The sequence below is a fragment of the Elephas maximus genome, chromosome 2, assembly GCF_024166365.1.
Source record: "Elephas maximus indicus isolate mEleMax1 chromosome 2, mEleMax1 primary haplotype, whole genome shotgun sequence".
Taxonomy (NCBI): Eukaryota; Metazoa; Chordata; class Mammalia; order Proboscidea; family Elephantidae; genus Elephas; species Elephas maximus.
In genome coordinates this window covers 163512918-163533025 of record NC_064820.1, presented here as the reverse complement: position 1 = coordinate 163533025, position 20108 = coordinate 163512918, and the positions used below count along the sequence as shown (strand labels likewise).

Sequence of the window (20108 nt, the reverse complement as noted above, 5' to 3'; positions counted from 1 at the left end):
GTTTCCAAGTGTTCACTCTTACAGACACTGTAGTAGAACATACCCTTCTACATGTATCTTTGGACACGAAAGCAAATGTTCAAGTGTTTCTCTAGAATATATATGTGGGAAAATGTGCATTCAAAATTTCACGATTCTGCCAAACTACTATCCAAAAGGCTTTGCCACTGTAGCCTCCTGTACGTTGTCCTCAGAGTGCCCCTTTCAGCACATCCCTACCAATTTAAAAGATTATCAATATAGTTTTTTTGCCAATCGGGAGGGTGAAAATATCTCATTCTTTGAAGTAACATTTCCCTGACTACTTGTAAATGTGTGCATCTTTAAGTAAGTTCATTGGCCATTTGTAAAAAGGACACTTGGTTTTCTATATGAGCAGGGAAGAAACATTGCCTGACTTGGGTTTCAGAGCTAGAACTCTGACTTTTTTGTAGAGAATAGGCCATAAGGGCCAAGGATTCAAGACAAGAGTTTATTGCAAGAGACTTAGTTAGAGATTATGGTGGCTTGGATTAATTTCAGTGGTGTCACTGATGAGATGTGGTCAGATTCAGAATGAAGTTGAGAACTCCAAAATATCCACAAAAGGGAAAATTTTGTTTCATAGCAACTTGGGGTGGATGGGCAAAAACTAAGAGAGATTTATTTCTTTAAACTCTGCAGCTCCTGGCTTCATTTGCAATTAAAAACTTAAAATTAAGTGTATCAATTAGTAAGGTTAATAACTGAGTGGAAGAACAATACTTGCAGGTTTAATAGACTCATTAAGGCAGTTTTATAAACAAAGCCATATATAGGCAATATATATAGTTTAAAAGAGTACATATATATTGCATTAGGAAAGTAATACGTTTGATCTGGGAAATTGGGAAAAGTAGAAAAGCATAAAGAAGTAAAGCTTTTCTAGAATGCTGGCATCTAGAGATAGTCATGTTGGATATATATAATTTCAACATTGGGTTATGTGTTATACAATGTTGTTGTTGTTGTCAGATGCCCTTGAGTCAATTCTGACTCAGACTCATAGAGACCCCACATACAACAGAACGAAATACTGCCCAGTCCTGGGCCATTCTCCCAATCGTTGTTTTGATTGAGCCCATTGTTGCAGCCGCTGGGTCAATCCATCTTGTTGAGTGTTTTCCTCTCTTTCACTGACCCTCTACTTTACCAAGCATGATGTCCTTCTCCAGGCACTGATCCCTCCTGATAACATGTCCAAAGCATGTGAGACGTAGTCTTGCCATTGTTGCTTCTAAGGGGCATTCTGGCTGTACTTCTTCCAAGACAGATTTGTTTGTTCTTTTGGTAGTTCATGGTGTATTCAATTTTCTTTGTCAAAACCACAATTCAAAGGCATCAGTTCTTCAGTCTTCCTTATTCATCGTCCAGCTTTCACATGCACTTGAGGTAATTGAAAACACCATGGTGTGGGTCAGGCGCACGTTAGTCTTCAAGGTCACGTCTTTGCTTTTCAACACTTTAAAAAGAGTTCTTTTGAGCAGATTTTCCCAATGCATTGCATCGTTTAATTTCCTGACCGCTGCTTCCATTGGTGTTAATTGTGGATCCCAGTAAAATGAAATCCTTGGCAACTTCACTCTATTCTCTGTTTATCATGATGTTTCTTATTGGTCCAGTTGTGAGGATTTCTGTTTTCTTTATGTTGAGGTGTAATCCATACTGAAGGCTGTGGTGGTCTTTTTGTTCTTCATCAGTAACTGCTTCAAGTCTTCTTCACTTTCAGCAAGCAAGGTTGTATCATCTGCACATCACAAATTGCTAATGAGTTTTCCTCCAATCCTGATGCTCTGTTCTTCTTCATAAAGTCCAGCTTCTTGGATTATTTGTTCAACATATAGATTGAGTAAGTATGGTGAAAGGATACATACCTGATACACACCTTTCCTGACTTTAAACCACTCAGCCTCCCCTTGCTCTGTTCAAACGACTGCCTCTTGATCTATGCACAGGTTCTGCGTGAGCACAATTAAGTGTTCTGGGATTCCCATTCTCTGCAATGTTATCCATAATTTGTTATGATCCACACAGTTGAATGCCTTTTCATAGTCAATAAAACACAGGTAAACATCCTTCTGGTTTTCTCTGCTTTCAGCCAGGATCCATCTGACATCAGCAATGATATCCCTGGCTCCACGTCCTCTTCTGAATCTGGCTCGAATTTCCGGCAGTTCCCTGTCGATATACTGCTGCAACTGCTTTTGAATGATCTTCAGCAAAGTTTTACTTGCATGTGATATTAATGGTGTTGTTCGATAATTTCTGCACTTGGTTGGATCACCTTTCTTGGGAATAGGCATAAATATGGATCTCTTCTAGTCGATTGGCCAGGTAGCTGTCTTCCAAATTTCTTGGCATAAACAAGTGAGCACTTACAGGACTGCATCTACAACATAGGTACCTTATTATATGTATAAATATTAGGTACCATATATGTAGAGCCCTAGTGGCTCCGTGGCTGAGAGCTCTGCTTCTAACCAAAAGGTCAATAGTTGGAATCTTCGAATCTCCTTGGAAACCCTGTGGGGCAGTTCTATTCTGTCCTATAGGATCACTACGAGGCAGAATCGACTCGACGGCAACGGATTTTTCTTAACAGGTATACCGAACCGAACCCAGTTTGTATAATTTATTTGTACATATGAGTGTATATACATGTTTGTATGCATGTATTTATATCACATACACATACCAGGTTTGTAATTGAATTCTACTCCACAACATTTAGGTGTAAGTAACGCCACATTTCTTTCAGTCTCTAAATTAACTTTTCTATGAACGCTTCAAGCTGGATCTTGAGGATAAATTCATTCTCAGTCATTTTGTGGAATTCTTCCTCTTTCTGGGTTAAGCCAGACCCTTTGGTTTCAATCTCTTCTCGTCACTGCCATCTGTCAGGTTGTCTACCTCCCTGTGGTCCCTTGAAGGCAGGAGGCTATGCTGCTTCCATGTCAAGCTTGACATTAGGGTTTCTGATCTTAGTGGTCAGTTTCTATGGGCACTGAGAAGTAGCATGGTGTTCCTTCCTCCTGCCCTTGAAATCTACAAAACCCCTTCTCCTCCAAGTCACAGCTCTTCAAATTGCCCTCCTTCCCTAGTTAGCTACTTCTGCTTCTTGGTCAAGTGATTATGGTCTGGCTCCAGGGACTTCTGCCTTCATCCATACAACTTGAAAAACTCATAATCAACATTGCTGAGAACTCAGAACACACATCTTATTCCCCTTCTTGGGATAGAGGAGGAAGATAACTACTCATTCCTTCTAGTCTTCCTGTGGTTTTAAGAAAAAGATCAAAAGTTAATCCCTCAATAGTTTTTTTTTTTTTTTCCTTCTGGTTACATATATAAACGTACATTTTTATATGGAAAATTTAGCTTAGGTTCTACTGTTTCGTACCTACTTATAGCATTGTACAGTGTTTATGAGCACTTTTCCCTGTCATTAAATATCCTTTTCAAACCTGGGTTTTAATGGCTGAGTAAATATTAAATAAATATGAAGTTGTTTATATAACCAAGACCCAAATTTAGACACTTAGGTTGTTTCCAATTTTCCCAATTATAAACAACTTGGCTGTCAGTAATAATGCCTATAAGTCTTTATGAACAGATCTGCTAATTTATTTCTTTAGGATAAATTCTTAGAAGTGGAATTTTGGGGAATGGTTGTTTTTAAGGCTCTTTGTGTATTTGTCATGAGCACCATCTAAATTAATATTTACCTCCTGTAATACAGCTCTCAGGTTTGCCATGTTGAAAAGCCACAGCAGATATTTTTAAATGAGCATCATTTATATGAGTTTTGTACCCTTCACCCTAGGGGTGCCTAGTAATGAGGTGTAGAAGGGAAGGAAGAGAAGGGAGCATCTAATGCAGATAGAGACTCTGAACCTCAACCTTTCTCTGGGTAATACCAGTTACGCTCCACCTGCCTTCCTCTGTTGCCACTACTCCCTGGCCTCCTCTCATGGATCTTGTACACAGCGGGGTGAGTGCACACCTGTTAACAGTCAGGTAGAATGCAGAACCTTTCTCTTCAGCACTCTCATGCACATTGAGATATTGGATACTCTCCACTTCTCGTATGCCTGTGACAGCTTGATATGTCCCCAAGCTCTTCCCCCATACATTTGTATACTACCTTCTGAAATTCCTGTCTACTTCTACGAAAGTTTAACCTGTTTTTTTTCCCCCTTTCTTTCTTCGTTACATTTTTCTTCTTGGCTCTGTCAAATTTATATCTCTATCACTTATATCTGGAAAAGCTCCAGTATATCCTTACTCACTAACTCTCTTTTCTCTGGACTCTGTTTTTACTTGTCATCTGAAAGCCCCTAGCCAAATTACAACATGCTGACATAATGATCAGTCATCAACCAGGCTGAGTTTTCTTCTATACTCTGAGAAATATAGAGGGTCAGGACACATGTGAATGCCATTTGTGTATATGTGAGATGAACAAACAAGATTAATAATAATAGCTAACACTATTGAGTACATACTATATCCCTGGCATTCATGGATTTTCTTATTTAACCTTTGTGACAACATCAGTGTTCTAGAAGATGACTGGTAAATATATTTAGAAGTATTACTAGCTTTCAGAGTACACCCTGGGAAAGCCTTTGTTATTCCCTGGGAGAGATTATCTGTTTAGAAGTCTGCATATGATGTCACCTAGACATTATAAGTTGTAACTCAGAGAGGTGATTGAAGTCCCCAAAGTACCTGAATCAAGGAGTGGTTTAGACATGGAATTAAAAGGAACCCCGGTGGCATAGTGGTTACATGCTACGGCTGCTAACCAAAGGGTCGGCAGTTTGAATCTGCCAAGCACTCCTTAGAAACTCTGCGGGGCAGTTCTACTCTGTCCTATAGGGTCGCTATGAGTCGGAATCGACTTGACAGCACTAGGTTGGGTTTGGTTAGGTTTATTGAGCCCTAGTGGTGCAGTGGTTAAGACATATGGCTACTAACCAAAAGATCAGCAGTTTGAATCCACCAGCTGCTCCTTGGAAACCGTATGGGGCAGTTCTACTCTGTCCTACAGGGTCGTTGTGAGTTGGAAGTGACTCAATGGCAACAGGTATTGAGTTGAAGAATTAAAAAAAAAAACTATTTTATGGCCACTACTACAGTTAAGCTCCTTTCGGGCAAAGACTAACTTGTACATTTTTGTTGTCTAATATTTATTTATTTTGCCAGGCACTATGAGTACCAACATGAGTAATTGTGGATCTTTAAATGAATATTTAAGATATAATGTGATAAAAGCTATGACATATGTAATTATAGGGGTAGGAGTGGCATAGTGGTTAACTGCTATGGCTGCTAACCAAAGGTTGGTTGTTTGAATGCATGAGGCACTCCTTGAAAACTCTATGGGGCAGTTCTACTCTGTCCTATAGGGTCACTAGGAGTCAGGATGGACTCTACGGCAATGGGCTTGGTTTGGTTTTTGGGTTGGAGTATAGAGGAAGAACACAGCCTTGGGGTCAGGAATGGCTTCCCACAGAACAAGAACTTTAAACTGAATACCAAAAGATGTGCAGGGCCTTGTCAGGTGAAGAAGGGAAGGGGAGTGAAAGGGGTTTAATAAGTGTGTCCTACTTACCTGGAGGAAACCCTGGTGGTGTAGTGGTTAAGTGTTACGGGTGCTAACCAAGACATTGTTGGCAGTTTAAATCTACCAGGTGCTCCTTGGAAACTCTAGGGAGCAGTTCTGTTCTGTCCTATAGGGTTACTATGAGTAGGAATCGATTCGGCGGCAATGGGTTTGGTTTTTTTGGTTTACTTGCCTGGATGGCATTTGGGCATTTCTCTGTAGTAAAGGTGATTATGGGGCACTACCAGAAATAAAGTGGGAGAGCTAAGTAGGGAACTAGAAAACCTGGGTCAAGATTTGGTATTTTACCAAAATTTCCATGCCAAGACATTAAAAGATTTTTGAACAGGAAGGAGGCATGAGCTAATTCATTCTGGGAAGAAAAAAAAAAAAAGTCATTTTGACATCAGTACTGAGAATGGTTGAGAAAGAGGGAAGAGTCAAAGCAGGGTGACTCATTAAGAGGGGTTCATTCATTCACTCATCCATTCCGAAATACTTTTTGAGCTCTTTTATGTGTCGGGCACAGTTTTAGGAGTAAGAAATACACCAGTAAACATAACAAAGTTCCTGCTTTCAGTGGGCTTACGCTGCAGTCATTCTAGTTTGGGGTGGGACATAGTAGGTAGCAACTATGAAAATCAGTAGTAAGGGACTAGATACAGAGCTTCTGTTAAGGGTGATGGTATAATTTGGGAACAGGTAAGGGTGATAATTAAACAAAATCAATGTCACTGATGTATACATGTGAAGATTGTTGAAATGTCAGATGTCTTGTTATATATATATATATTTTTACCATAATAAAAAAAAATAATATGGGACAAGGGAATGAGAGTGATGGAAGGTTCTATCTTAAGTAAGGTGGTCAGAAAAGCCCTCTCTGAGGAGGGAACATTTGAGAAGAAACCTGAATGAAGGGGTGAGCCATCCTGATGCCTTGGGTTGGAGAGACACAGGCAGAGGCAGCATCAAGTAAAGGCCCCTGAGGTGGGCTCGTGTTTGGTTTCTCAGGGAACAGTGAAGACGCTTTTGTAGTGGAGCAAAATGAGAGAGGGACAGAAAGGTAGGAGATGAGATCATAGAAACAGCCAAAAGCCAGATCTGTAGGGCCATTAAGGCCATGGTACGGGCTGGGCGATGAAAACGGTTAACACACTGGGCTGCTAACTGAAGAGTTGGGGCATCAAGTCCACTCAGAGACACCTCAGAAGAAAGTCCTGATATCTACTTCTGAAAAATCTGCTTACAAACCCTGTTTAATACAGTCCTACCCTGACATCCATAGGGTTGCCGTGAGTGAGCAACTCGTCAAGGGCTCTAGGTATGACTCTGAGTAGGACGACAAGCCGTCTCAAGGGTGGTGTGGAGAGAAGTGACATGTTTTCACCTGAACATTTTGTAATGCTCATATTGTATGTACGAAAGGATAGGAGGAGGAACACCAATGAGGAGGCATAATGTAGTTTAATCTAGGGTGGTAATGGTGGAGAAGGTGGGAAAGGGTCAGATTCAGGAGCCATTTTGAAGGTAGAGCTAACAGAATTTGCTGATATATGTAAAGTGTGCGAGAAAGAGAATTGCTAAGAACTACTCCAAGATTTTTGCCCTAAGCAACTAGAAAAAGAGATTTATTGAGATGGGAAGCAGGTTTTAGGTGAGGGAAATCAAGAATTCCATTCCGGACATGTTAAATGTAAGCTGTCTAGCAGGCTGATAACTGAAGAAAGAGTAGGCAGTAGGATGTGAGTGGTTGCAGCAGTCTAGGCGAAAGGTAAAATACAGGCCCCAGTTACTTATCAACGGCAGATTGGAGAGAAGTGAAACAGATTCAGGAGATACTCAAAGTAGATAATGACTTAGGTAAAGAAGAAAGAGAAATTGAGTAAGATACCAGGTTTCTGGCTTGCTCAGTTGGAAGGGTGTTGCTTTCCACTTAACGAGGGAATCCAAATGACTCCCAGCTAATAGTTTCCAAACCCTGGTGGCTTAGTGGTTAAGTGCTATGGCTGCTAACCAAAAGATTGGCAGTTAGAATCCACCAGGCACTGCCTGGAAACTCTATGGGGCAGTTCTACTCTGTTCTATAGGAATGCAATGAGTCAGAATCGACTGGATGACAACGGGTTTGGTTTTGGTTTTTTGGTACAGGACTGAGTGACTCTGTACCATATTCTTCTTTAGACCAAGCTTATCCCTGGTTTCAAAAGAGCATGTTGTCAAACACTTTCTGTGAATGATCAGGTAGTGCATATTGTTGGCTTTGCAGGCCATAGAGTTTCTGTTGATATTACTCAACTCTGCCTTTGTAGTGCAAAAGCATCCGTGGAAAATTATACGTAAACAAGTGAGCATGGCTGTGTTCCAATGAAACTTTATCTACAGAAACAGGTGGTGGGCTAGATTTGGCCTGATGATCATAGTTTGGGATCCCCTGTAATACGTACAAGCCCTGGTGGCACAGTGGTTAAGAGCTTGGTTGCTAACTAAAAGATCAGCAGTTCAAATCTACCAGCTGCTCCTTGGAAACTCTATAGGGCAGTTCTACTCTGTTCTGTAGTGTCGCTATGAGTTGGAATCAACTCGATGGCAATGGGTTTGGTTTGGTTTTGGTAACAGTAACACTAACCAGTTTCTTTCTTCATCTAGTCATAAGATTTTTACACTCTCTACAAGAGGTAGAGTGAGAAGGGAAATTATATTACTGAGTAACAGGAAGCCAGGTCCAGGCAAAATATGCAAAGCTGGATCACTTAGCATTGGGCTCAGTGATAGAGGCCAATGGGATAGGAAGCAGCTGTTATCAGACTCTGGGAAAATCCCCTCTTCTCTAAGTCCTTATCCTTGGGGTAAATGATTGACCACAGTGAAGAGTCACCTGTGATCCATTTTTTTTCCCTTAGCTGGATTTCCTGCAACCACAGGGGTAATTCAATGAAATGCTCAGCCAAATACTGAAAACATGTTACATTTCTTAATCCAAAGTACCTGTACCTGGTGAACATGTTCCTGAACGATTGTGGGTAAAGAAATATTTACAAAACATACCAGAGACCCTGTGCTGAATTCACTTAGAAAGAAAAAAAATACATTGTAAAGAAATTATCTCTGGAACCGTTTGCTTAGTTCCAGGTTTGAAATAATGGGTTTTCTTACAGTGAAACCCACCTGTAAGGTATAATTTACTGAGCCCCTGACCAGTGCAAATGGTTGATGCACTTGACTGCTAACCTGAAAGGCTGGAGGTTTGAGTCCACCCAGAATGCCTCAAAAGAAAGGCTTGGTGATCTTCTTCCAAAAATCAGCCATTGAAAACCCAATGGAACACAGTTCTATTCTGACACTCTTGGGCTCGCCAAGAGTTGGAATTGAATTGATGACAACTGGGTTTTTATCATTTCATTTCCAAGAACAGAACCCCTGTTGATACCACCTTCTGCCATCATCTCTGGCTTGGTTTTACCTTTAGGCATGGCCTCAGAGAAAAGCGTCTTTGATCCTGATACCTTTTGTATTCCTTACAGCTTTTAACTCCATTATACTCCATACAGACAGACTCTTCTTTAAGCTTTGAAGTTTTTCTTGTGCCCAATATGTGTGATCTTTGGGCTTCTTGAAATCTATTAAGAGCTTGCCACAAAAATTTTCCTCCACTTGTTTGCACCTTCCCCAGCTGTGCCCCAGCCACCCTCCATCCCACCCCCAGCCCCATCTGTAGGGTTTTCAATTCAAAAACGAAACAATCTAAAAGAATTCTTTTAGGATTGCATAAAAACTCTATTATGCATAATTGCCATCCTTTAAGGATTTATTCTTTTTTGTCCCTCACCATTTTCTATAGCCTGCATATTTTTACGAGACATATTAAGCTGTCATCATCAGCATTTTGGAACTTAAATTTCTGACAAAGAGCAAAACTTTAGTATCTTTTTAAAAGGAAATTTCTTTAATTGCCAGTGAGCATATTTAAAATTGAGTGGCAAAAGCACTGAACTTGAAGTCAGAATGTCCAGGTTTAAATCCCAGCTCCATCACTTAATAGTTATGGGATGTTCTCTTAATCTGTCTGAGCCCCAGTCTCTTCTTCTGAAAAGGGGGCATCATAATATTAGATTACAGGGTAATTGTGAAAATTAAAAGCATTTAAGTCATTAAGTTCCCTAGTGCAGTGTTTGCCATATGGTAGGTGCACAATAATTATTTCTTAAATCAGTGTTAAAATCTACCCATTTGCAAGTAGGAAGTTTCAAACCTAGGAGCAATGAGGGAATGAGGGTTAGATTAAGGGCATCCCTTAAAACGTTCTAGGTTATGTTGTTGCTGGGTGCCATACTGTGGTAACCTTGGGGCAGACCTGCCCCATAGGGTTTTCTAGGCTGTAATCTTTACGGAAGCAGATCACCGGTTCTTTTCTCTCATGGAACTGCTGGGTGAGTTTGAACTGCCAACTTTTTTGTCAGCAGGTGAGCTCTTAACTGCTTGTGCCACCAAGGCTCCTTGCTCTAGGTCATGGGGGTCCTCAAAGTGTGGTCCCCAGACCAGCAGCATCAGCATCACCTGGGAACTTGTTAGAAATGCAAATTATTGGCCCCACCTAAGACCTACTGAATTAGAAACTGTGGGCGTGGGGTTTGGCAATCTGTGTTTTAAGCAGGCTTCGAACCAGTTTCTTCTGGTTCAACCCTGCTGAGAATTTGCATCTCCACCCCAGATGTACTGAACCTGAATCTACTTTTTAACAAGATTCCCCTGGTGGTTCTTATGGATTCCCCAGGTGATTCTTAGACATAAGAATCACCTGGGGATCTTGTTAGAGTGTAGATTCTGATTCAGTATATCTGAGGGTAGAAAAGCAAATTCTCAGCAAGGGGGCTGAATCGGAAGGAACTGGTTTGAAGCCTTGGCTTTAAGAAGCCTCCCCGGTGATTCTGATGCTGGCTGGTGATTCTGATGCGTCACTGCTCAGATGTTTCTCATTATGAAACAATCTTATACCAACTGTCTTATTTGGTCCTTCAGTGAAAGCACTAAATAGAAGACCTGAAAACTTATTTTAAGAACCCAAAGTAACGTAAGCCAAATAATAAGAACTAATTCCCCCTCCCTAAGAAACTTCTACATAATTGGAAAATACAGTGAAAACTGTGAAAGCCAGAACTTAACGGACTGCCTTGTTTTTCCAGGTCTCACAAGTTTTCTACTTTTGACAGGGTGCAGTCTTACCACTTTTCTATGGCTCGTTTTAGTGGAAAACATTTGAGTTTTCCTTCTCTAACAAATTTCCACTTTACACAATTTCTGGCTTTCACAGGTTTTACTGTATAAGATTCCAAATTAAGTGTAACATCAAGGAGATATCTAGATTGTGGAAATAAATGAAGATCTCTCAAATGGGAACAAACAGAGGCTATATATTTAGAGCAAGGAGGTCAGCCATCATCACTTGCATCTGGCAGAGATACAAAGACAGGGGAGTTGGAAAGTTTTATAATGAAAAAAAGGTTGGGCTTCAGGTATGCTGTGATTGGAGGTTGTTGGCATGGCTGGAACATCTTATGTGATTGACTTAGGGAGCATCTTGGACTTTCTGTGGTTGATCCAATTTGGAAGCAGAGAGGAGGAGAAGATAGGGAGGCTGGTAGTCACTGACCAAGGCCTTTTCTTTCTGGACGCGTTGCTGCAGAGATTGTCCATCAGTTTTATTGTCATGTATCATCTGGCCACTGTCCTTTCGCATAGTCAGTCTCTCAATAAACACCTAGGGAAAGAAAGTGCGTATATTTAAAGGAAATGATATATGCTTTAGAGAGGTTGTTATGTGCTCTCGAGTCAATTCCTATAGTAGCAACCTTATATGACAGAGTAGAACAGTGTTACAGTTATATTATTGCTCAAGTTATTGATTTTAGGGAAAAACAGTGAGCATATTCATGAACTCTTCTACTTATTCTTTAAATAAAAAGGTATTTTAAAAAGTAGTCTACTTGAGAAATATTATCAATGCAAACATTAGATGAGCTTAACTCTCCTATATGAACTTCAACTGCCAGGGGTAATGTGCATGGCAAGTAAGAAAGGTAAAGAAGAAAAGACACCCATGACATAATTAGGGTATATACCCAACCTCTTATCATTATAGAAAACACTGGGGACCTTATATTTAAGGTCAAAAAAATTCTCATTAGAAAAACAATCCAGTTTTCAGCAGGCTCTCCCTTTTAAATCAGAATACCTTTAGCTCCAGGACTTTGAACAAGTCCCTCCAGTTCTACCCTCTGCTGAGAATTTGCATTTCCATCCCAGATATACTGAATCAGAACAAGATCCCCAGATGATTCTTATGTGTATGTATATATCACCTGGGGCTTTTGTTAAAAAGTAGATTCCAATTCAGTCTATCTGGGGTGGAAATGGGAATTCTCAGCAGGGGGTAGAAGCGGAGGAACTGGTTTGAAGCCCTGTTTAGCTCTTTGCATGGCCTGTTGATTGGTAAGAAAATAAAACACTGCTTTCTCTAATTTTCATGCAATTACTTCACAAAGGACCATGCAGTGGAGAACAGGATGAGTGAAGGAAGCACATTTACGGGGAGTATTTTGAACCACCTGGGATCCTTCATGTTGTGCTGTGTGCATTGTGAAGAACGATGTTGCCTTTGTGGTTGGCACCGGGGTGAATTATCCAATAGGCAAGGTAAGCATGGTGCTTACCTTGTGTTATGGATTGAATTGTGTCCCCCCAAAATATCTATCAACTTGGCTAGGCCATGATTCCCAGTATTGTGCGATTGTCCACCGTTTTGTTATCTGATGTGATTTTCCTATGTGTTTTAAATCCCGTCTCTATAATGTTGATGGGAGCCCTGATGGCCCAGTGGTTAAGTGTTTAGCTGCTAACCAAAAGGTAGGCAGTTCAAATCCACCAGCCACTCCTTGGAAACCCTATGGGCCAGTTCTACTCTGTCCTATAGGGTCACTATGCGTTGGAATGGACTCCACAGCACACACCAACAACAACATGATGTTGATGAAGTGAGATTAGCAGCAGTTATGTTAATGGGGCAGAACTCAATCCACAAGATTAGATTGCATTTTAAGCCAATCTCTTTTTAGATATAAAAGAGAGAAGCAAGCAGAGAGGCATGGTGAACTCATACCACCAAGAAACCAGAGCCAGGAAAATAGCACGTCCTTTGAACCTGGGGTCCATGCATTGAGAAGCTCCTCGACCGGGTAAGATTGATGACAAGGACCTTCCCCCAGAGCCCACAGAGACAAAAAGCCTTTCCCTGGAGCTGGCACCCTGAATTCAAACTTCTAACGTACTAAACTGTGAGAGAATAAATTCTCTTTATTAAAGCCATCCACTTGCCGTATTTCTGTTGTATTAGCACTAGATAACTAAGACACCTTGCTTACCAGGTCATCTATAGTGAACAATTGCACATTTTTTCACCACATCAAAGATTCTGCTCCTAGGTATGGCTGGCATCTTTCTCTTTCCCAACCTCACACCACCTTCCTACAGAATCAAAGCCTGTTTTCAAATTTATAATCCCTGACAGAGGTAGATGACCCAGCAAGCAAGGTAAGTGTGAATTTATTTGTGCCTGTTCACTAATCTCTAGTGAACAATTTCACATGGATTTCACCACACAAAACCCATGTGAAATTGTTCACTACAGATTAGTATGTAAACACAAGTAAGCACGTGCCTACCTTGCTTTTTTGATAATCTGCCTCTGTTTGGCACTCACAACAGGTGAATGAGAGAGGAGGCATGTTCTGCAGAGATCATTGGTCTAATGATGGAGCTCTTTTATCAAATATAATTTTATTATCAAGTTCAATACCTGAAAAAGTAAAAGTTATGAGAAGGGGGAGGGAGGGAGGAAGGGAGGGAGGGAGAGGGGTATCCACTAATTAGATACTAGATAAGAACTACTTTAGGTGAAGGGAAAATCAACACACAATACAGGAAAGGTCAGCACAACTGGAGTAAACCAAAAGCAAAGAAGTTTCCTGAATAAACTGAACACTTCGAAGGCCAGCACAGCAGGGGCGGGGGTTTGGGGACCATGGTTTCAGGGGACATCTAAGTCAATTGGCATAATAAAATCTATTAAGAAAACATTCTGCATCCCACTTTGAAGAGTGGCATCTGGGGTCTTAAATGCTAGCAAGTGGCCATCTAGGATGCATCAATTGGTCTCAACCCAACTGTAGCAAAGGAGAATGAAGAACACCAAGGACACAAGGTAATTATGAGCCCAAGAGACAGAAAGGGCCACATAAACCAGAAATTACATCATCCTGAGACCAGAAGACCGAGATGGTGCCTGGCTACAACCGATGACTGCCCTGACAGGAAACACAACAGAGAACCCCTGAGGGAGCAGGAAAGCAGTGGGATGCAGACCCCAAATTCTCGTAAGAAGACCAGACTTAATGGTCTGTCTGAGACTAGAAGGACCCTGGTGGTCATGGCCCCCAGACCTTCTGTTAGCCCAAGACAGGAACCATTCCCAAAGCCAACTTGTCAGACAGGGATTGGACTGGACAATGGGATAGTAAATGATACTGGCGAAGAACGAGCTTCTTAGATCAATTAGACGCATGAGACTATGTTGGCATCTTCTGTCTGGAAGGGAGATGAGAGGGCAGAGGGGGTCAGAAGCTGGCTGAATGGACACAAAAAGAGAGTGGAGGGAAGGAGTGTGCTGTCTCATTAGGAGGAGAGCAATTATGAGTATATAATTTAAGCAAAACAAATCAAACCCAGTGCCATCAAGCAGATTCCGACTCATAGCAACCCTATAGGACAGAGTAGAACTGCCCCATAGAGTTTGCAAGGATCGCCTGGCAGATTTGAACTTCTGACCCTTTGGTTAGCAGCCGTAGCACTTAACCACTACACCACCAGGGTTTCCAAGGAGTGTATAGCAAGGTGTATATACATTTTTGGATGAGAGACTGATTTGATTTGTAAACTTTTGCTTAAAGCACAATAAAAATTAAAAAAAAAAAAAAAAAGATGAAGAACTGGTCTAGTTGCTCTGCCTCCTTGACTTCCCTGGTTCCCAGGAGTGGCCTTGCGGTACTTCCAGGAAACTATCAAGGAACATATTTTTGAAGTCATTTGAAATTTTCTTTGCTCTTGGCTTCCATGATACCACACTCACCGGGCTTTCCTCAGATATCCCCCAACAGTCTCTGTCGGCCTGCTCTGCTGGTTTCCCCTCTATTACATGGTTTAGTACTGGAGTTCATTAAGCCCCTGGCCCTCTTCTTAGGTGATTGCATCCATCTCCAAGTTTCTAAATCCCATCAAAATGCCCCATCGTCTCTTCTGAGTTCCAGATTCATATATCCAATTGCCTACTTGACATCTCCACTTCACACTTAACATGTTTTTTTTTCTTCCTTCCATCTCATTAAATTGTACCAACATTCACCGATACTCAAATCAGAAAAGTGATTTTTCATTTCTGCTTTCTACTCCCACCCCCATCCATTGTTCTTTCCTGTGCCATTACTCCTCAAATATACCTTTATTCTGCCCACGTCTCTCCGTCTCCACATCTACCGTCTTACTCTAAGCTATTTGTAATCTCTTGCCTGGACTCTTGCAAAGGCGCCTGAGATACTGACTTACTTGCTGTCACCTTTACACACACCCTCACCTGTGTCACTCCTCTGCTTAAATTGCATAAAAACCTCTTCTTGGTATTCTCATTTATTTTCATATAAAACACAAACTTCTCACCTGAGCAGACAAAACCCTCAGTGTTTGGCTCCTGACTACTTTTCAGACCTCATCTAGATTTTTTTACCCGTTGCTCATTCCCCTCAGAGGGTGAACACAAAAGGGCTTTCCCGTCTCAGGGCCTTTGTATGTGCCCTTCCCTGTGAAGGCTCTTCTCCTGGTTCCTTCAACTTGCGGACCCTCTGCATGTGTCAAGACTCAGCTGACAGTCAGCTCCAGTGTCCCCTGACTACCTAAAGTTGCCCTCTAGCCCAGTTATTCTCTATCACACCATCACGTTTATACCATTAGTAATGTGTGATTCATGAACTGATAGCACTGACTTCACCTAGGAGCTTCTGAGAAATGCAGAGTCCCAGGCTCCACCCCAGACCTAAGGAATCAGAATCTGCACTTAACAAGATCCCCAGGGGGGTTTTGTGCATGTTGAAGTTTGAGCAGTGTGACTTTGAAGCACTCATCACAAACTGTATTTATGTATGTATTTAGCTCTGTTCTTGCTTATTGTCTGTCTCTATCAATACTGTGAACTCCATGAAGGCAAGGTTTTGTCCACCTTCTTTAGTGCTTATCCCAGTGCTCAGCAGTGCTTGACATATGTTTGGCACTCAATAAATATTTGATAAATGAGAAATTTAATCTAACTCCCATGGAGAAATTGAGGCTCAGAGAAGCAAGTGAATTTTTTTGCAGTCACACAGCTGGTTATTAACAAGGCCAGTATATATATATGTATATTCCAGGAGCCCTGGTGGCACAGTGGTTAAGCACTTGACTGTTAACCAAAAGGTCAGTGGTTTGAACTCACCAGCTGCTCCACAGGAGAAAGACGTGGCAGTCTGCTTCTGTAAAGATTTAAGCCTTGGAAACCCTATGGGTCACTATGAGTCAGGATCGACTTGACAGCAAACAACAACAATATATATATATTTATTTATTTTTCTTGACTCCCAAGAAAGTGTGTGTCTGTCCTTCTGTCTGTCTGTGTGTCCTTGAAACTAATTACTCCAGATGATATAACAACCAATAACCTATAACTTCCTTTGCTATGGTTCCTGTATGAGTTTCTGATATTAATAACAATAATTACTTACTATTACTCCTATGGGTCAGTTTACCCAGAATTATTGTCTTTATGATTTCTTTTATTAAGAATAGAGAAAGTGGCAAACTGCCAGCAAGTTTGTGGACTCTCTTTACTAATGGATCAAAAGATTACGGAAAAAGCAAAACAAGAAGAGAAAGTAAAATTTCTCCTAAGAATAGCTGTCAAAGAACCAATTTAGTGGAAAGGATAGATCTTTGGCCAGATAGAACCATCTGGTAGCAGTTGCCAGCATTCCTGGAGGGGGGTCAAAGGCAAGCCATAGATTTAACATGGATTTTGCAGAAGTGGTTCCTGATTTATTTTAATCATTGTTGCTGGACTTGCATTTCTTTCCATGGACAGTTCTACCTAATTACGAAAGCTCTTTTTATGGTTCAATTTTGCTTGTCACTCACAGTTTAAAGTTTAGCTAGTTCTAGTTCCTAATTGGCATGCCACAAATGAACCATAACATTGAACTTGGTGCTCTCTGACCCTGACATTCCCTCTTGATTTGAAGTATATTTTCTCGGGAACTAGAGGTGTTCCTCCCAGGCACTCTGAATCTGTTTTCTTCTCCCACAATCGGCAGAGGTGGCACGGGCTTTAATGGCGAGGCTGCGGTTGATGGAGAACCCGTGTTCTAGGGATATGTTTACAGTATAGATGGTGACTCAGGAAGTCTCTAAAATCAGCCAGCCCATCCTGCCTCAGTACAGGAGCCCTATACACTGTCCTCATATGTGGTCATCCAGGTATTCTTAGGCACTTCCCATGCTGGAGAGCTCAAAACAACACCAGGAAGGTCATTGTGGATCATCTTTAGTTGTTGGAAAGGTTTTCTTATGCAGAATCAAATCTTGTCTCCCTCTAGCAGTGATTCCCAACCTTGGTTACGTATTAGTTTCACTTGGGAGCTTTTAAAAATTCTAATGTTCAGGCTGCAACTCAGAACAATTAAATCAATATCTCCGAGGGTAGGGCCCCAATATCAGCGTTTTTTTTTAAGGTCCTCAGTGATTTCCATGTGCAAGCAAGTTTGAGAACCACTGCTTAAAGGCTGCTCATTGTTCTGTTTAGATATACAACCTATACGGCATTGAGTATGGCAACCCGATCACTGAGCCTTCTCTGACCCAGAAAAAAACCCATTGTTCTATTTAGATATACAACCTATACGGCATTAAGTATGGTAACCCTATCACTAAGCCTTCTCTGACCCAGAAAAAAAACCCCTTCTCTGACAGCCCTTATTAAATAGCCAGTCCTTTATCCCCCTAGGGCAGCCTTGCTTCTCTTACTTGCTTATATCTTTTGCCATAGCACATAATACCTGCTGACAGCTTACGTATTTTCTTTTTTATATATTTGCTTTCTCTCCTCCTGTAAAATGTATGCTTCTTTACGGGTAGGGCTTTGTGTGTTTTGCTTCTTGCTGCTTCCCTAGAACCTAGAACAATGCCCGATGCAGAGTAGGTTCTCAGAAAAGATTGTCGAATGGATGAATGGGTGAATCTACACTAATTTCTCAATGGTAGAGTTTTTACCTTCCATGCAAGTGACAGATTGATTATGGGGAGGGCACAGAATTGGGCAGCATTTTGTTCCATTGTGCATGAGGTCTCTGTGAGTCGGGGTCTGACTCGACAGCAGCTCCCAACAGCTGTTTCAAATGACAATTGTTTGTATAGTTAAAGACAGCTTTTGTGTTTCATCCCTGGGTCTTCTCTTCTGTAGGCAAAAATCTCTTCTGTACCTTCAAGCGGTCTTCAAAGACATTGACCAATAAACCTCACTGTTATGAATTCAACTCTTTATCCTTTTACTCAAATAGCCAATAATTGAGCACTAGTCTAGACACTGTGCCAGGCACTGGGAATTGTTGTGAATAAGGTAACCAGAGTCAATCTGGAGGGTGAGGCACACTCAGTAATTAAAAACAAAAATCGTTTCAGATAATGATAATATAATAAAGAAAATTTAAAAAATTCTATTAGATGTGAATTTTTTGAATGGGGGTTAAATTTAATCTGAGACCTGAATGACGAGAAGAAGCCAGTCATGTGAAGAGGTATTCCAGGAAGAAAATATAGCAAGTACAGAAACCCTAAAAGGGAGCAAGCTTCAGATGGACTCTGAGTCACAGGCTGTGACTTGGACAAAGAGCCAATATTGGCTCCTTTGATAGACACTTGCCTCAGTTAACATGGCCTAAGACCCAGTGATGCAACAGTTAGGCGCTCAGCTGCTAACTGAAAGGCTGGCGATTCAAACCCACCCAGCAGCTTCAAGGGAAAAAAAACCTGGCGATCTGCTCCCATAAAGATTACAGTCTAGAAAATCCTATGGGAAAATTTTACTGTATCACACGGGGTCACTATGAGTTGGAATAGACCCTATGGCACCTAATAACCACAAGAAGATCTGGGAATTTTAAAGTCCTTTCAAACTTTATCAAGAAGAACATTTTATTAGTCCATAAAAAATAAAACTTTTTCCTGTAGCTCCTAAATAGCCTGTAGATATTATGCTTTCATTTATAATATACGCTCACTTCCAAGTTAATAAAACAAAATGCTGAGTTTATACTTGTAGGGCAGGGATTGAAGAATCGAATTAGATCCTGAAACTGACAAGAATACAAATTCCACCTAGGTGGTGCAAACAGTTAATATGCTCAGCTGCTAACCTAAAGGTTGGAGATTCAAGTCCACCAAGAGGTACCTCGGAAAACAGCGGTTGCTGAGAACCATATGGATCAGTTCTACTCTGACACACATGGGGCCCCCAGGAGTTGGGGTTAACTCAATGGCAACTGTTTTTTTTTTTTTAACATCAAATTAGTTCTTGGTGGCCACATCACTCTATTTCCTCACTGAATTAAATTTTCCTGTGTAACATTTGTACTGTTAATAGTTATAACTTAAGTGTGGAAGGGAGGTTTAGATGAATTACCTGGAATTTATTTTCATCTGAACCCCAGCTGTAAAGACTTGAAAAAATAAATAAGTAAATAAGCAAGAAAATAAATAAACAAGCCACTTCTCAGCAGAATGGAGGGAATTTCTGGCTCTCCAACCGCTGTAAGATGGGTCCCTTCCTCTACTTGGCACCTTGTCTTCTTGCTAGGCCAAATGATAGAAGTCGTAGACAAGGCCAGAGCCAGGACTTGGCAAGCATCTGCCATTTGGAGCCAACAGCCTTCTTGATTTTCAGTCAAAAATGCTCAGTAAAGACAGATAATCTTTGATCTGGGGGTCAATGTGTTCCCAGTGGTAGACTCACAGGAGAGGCATGCTCTTCCAGACCAGCCACAACCCAGTTCCGCTCTCTGAGACTCCATTTCCCCATATTGAAACGTGGGGTTTGGGTTTGGGGGTTTTAGGGACTTTTCAAACTTCATCAAGAAGGGTATTTTATTACTCTATAAAAAAAATAAAAACTTTTTCCTGTAGTTTCTAAATAGCCTGAGATATTATACTTTCATTTATAGTAGACACTGACTTCCAAGTTAATAAAACAAAATGCTGAGTTTACACTAGGAGAGCAGGAATTGAAGAATCAAATTAGATGCTGACATTGACAAGAAAACAAATTTGACCTGTGGAAAAAAATGGTAAATATTGGACA

At 41.0% G+C, this 20108-nt stretch overlaps 1 protein-coding gene across 5 annotated transcripts in view; it reads left to right on the top strand.

Annotated features, from left to right (window-relative positions):
* HTR4 (5-hydroxytryptamine receptor 4) overlaps positions 1-20108 on the top strand; it is a 241495-nt gene that overhangs the window by 108820 nt on the left and 112567 nt on the right. The gene's annotated exons all lie outside the window — the stretch shown is intronic.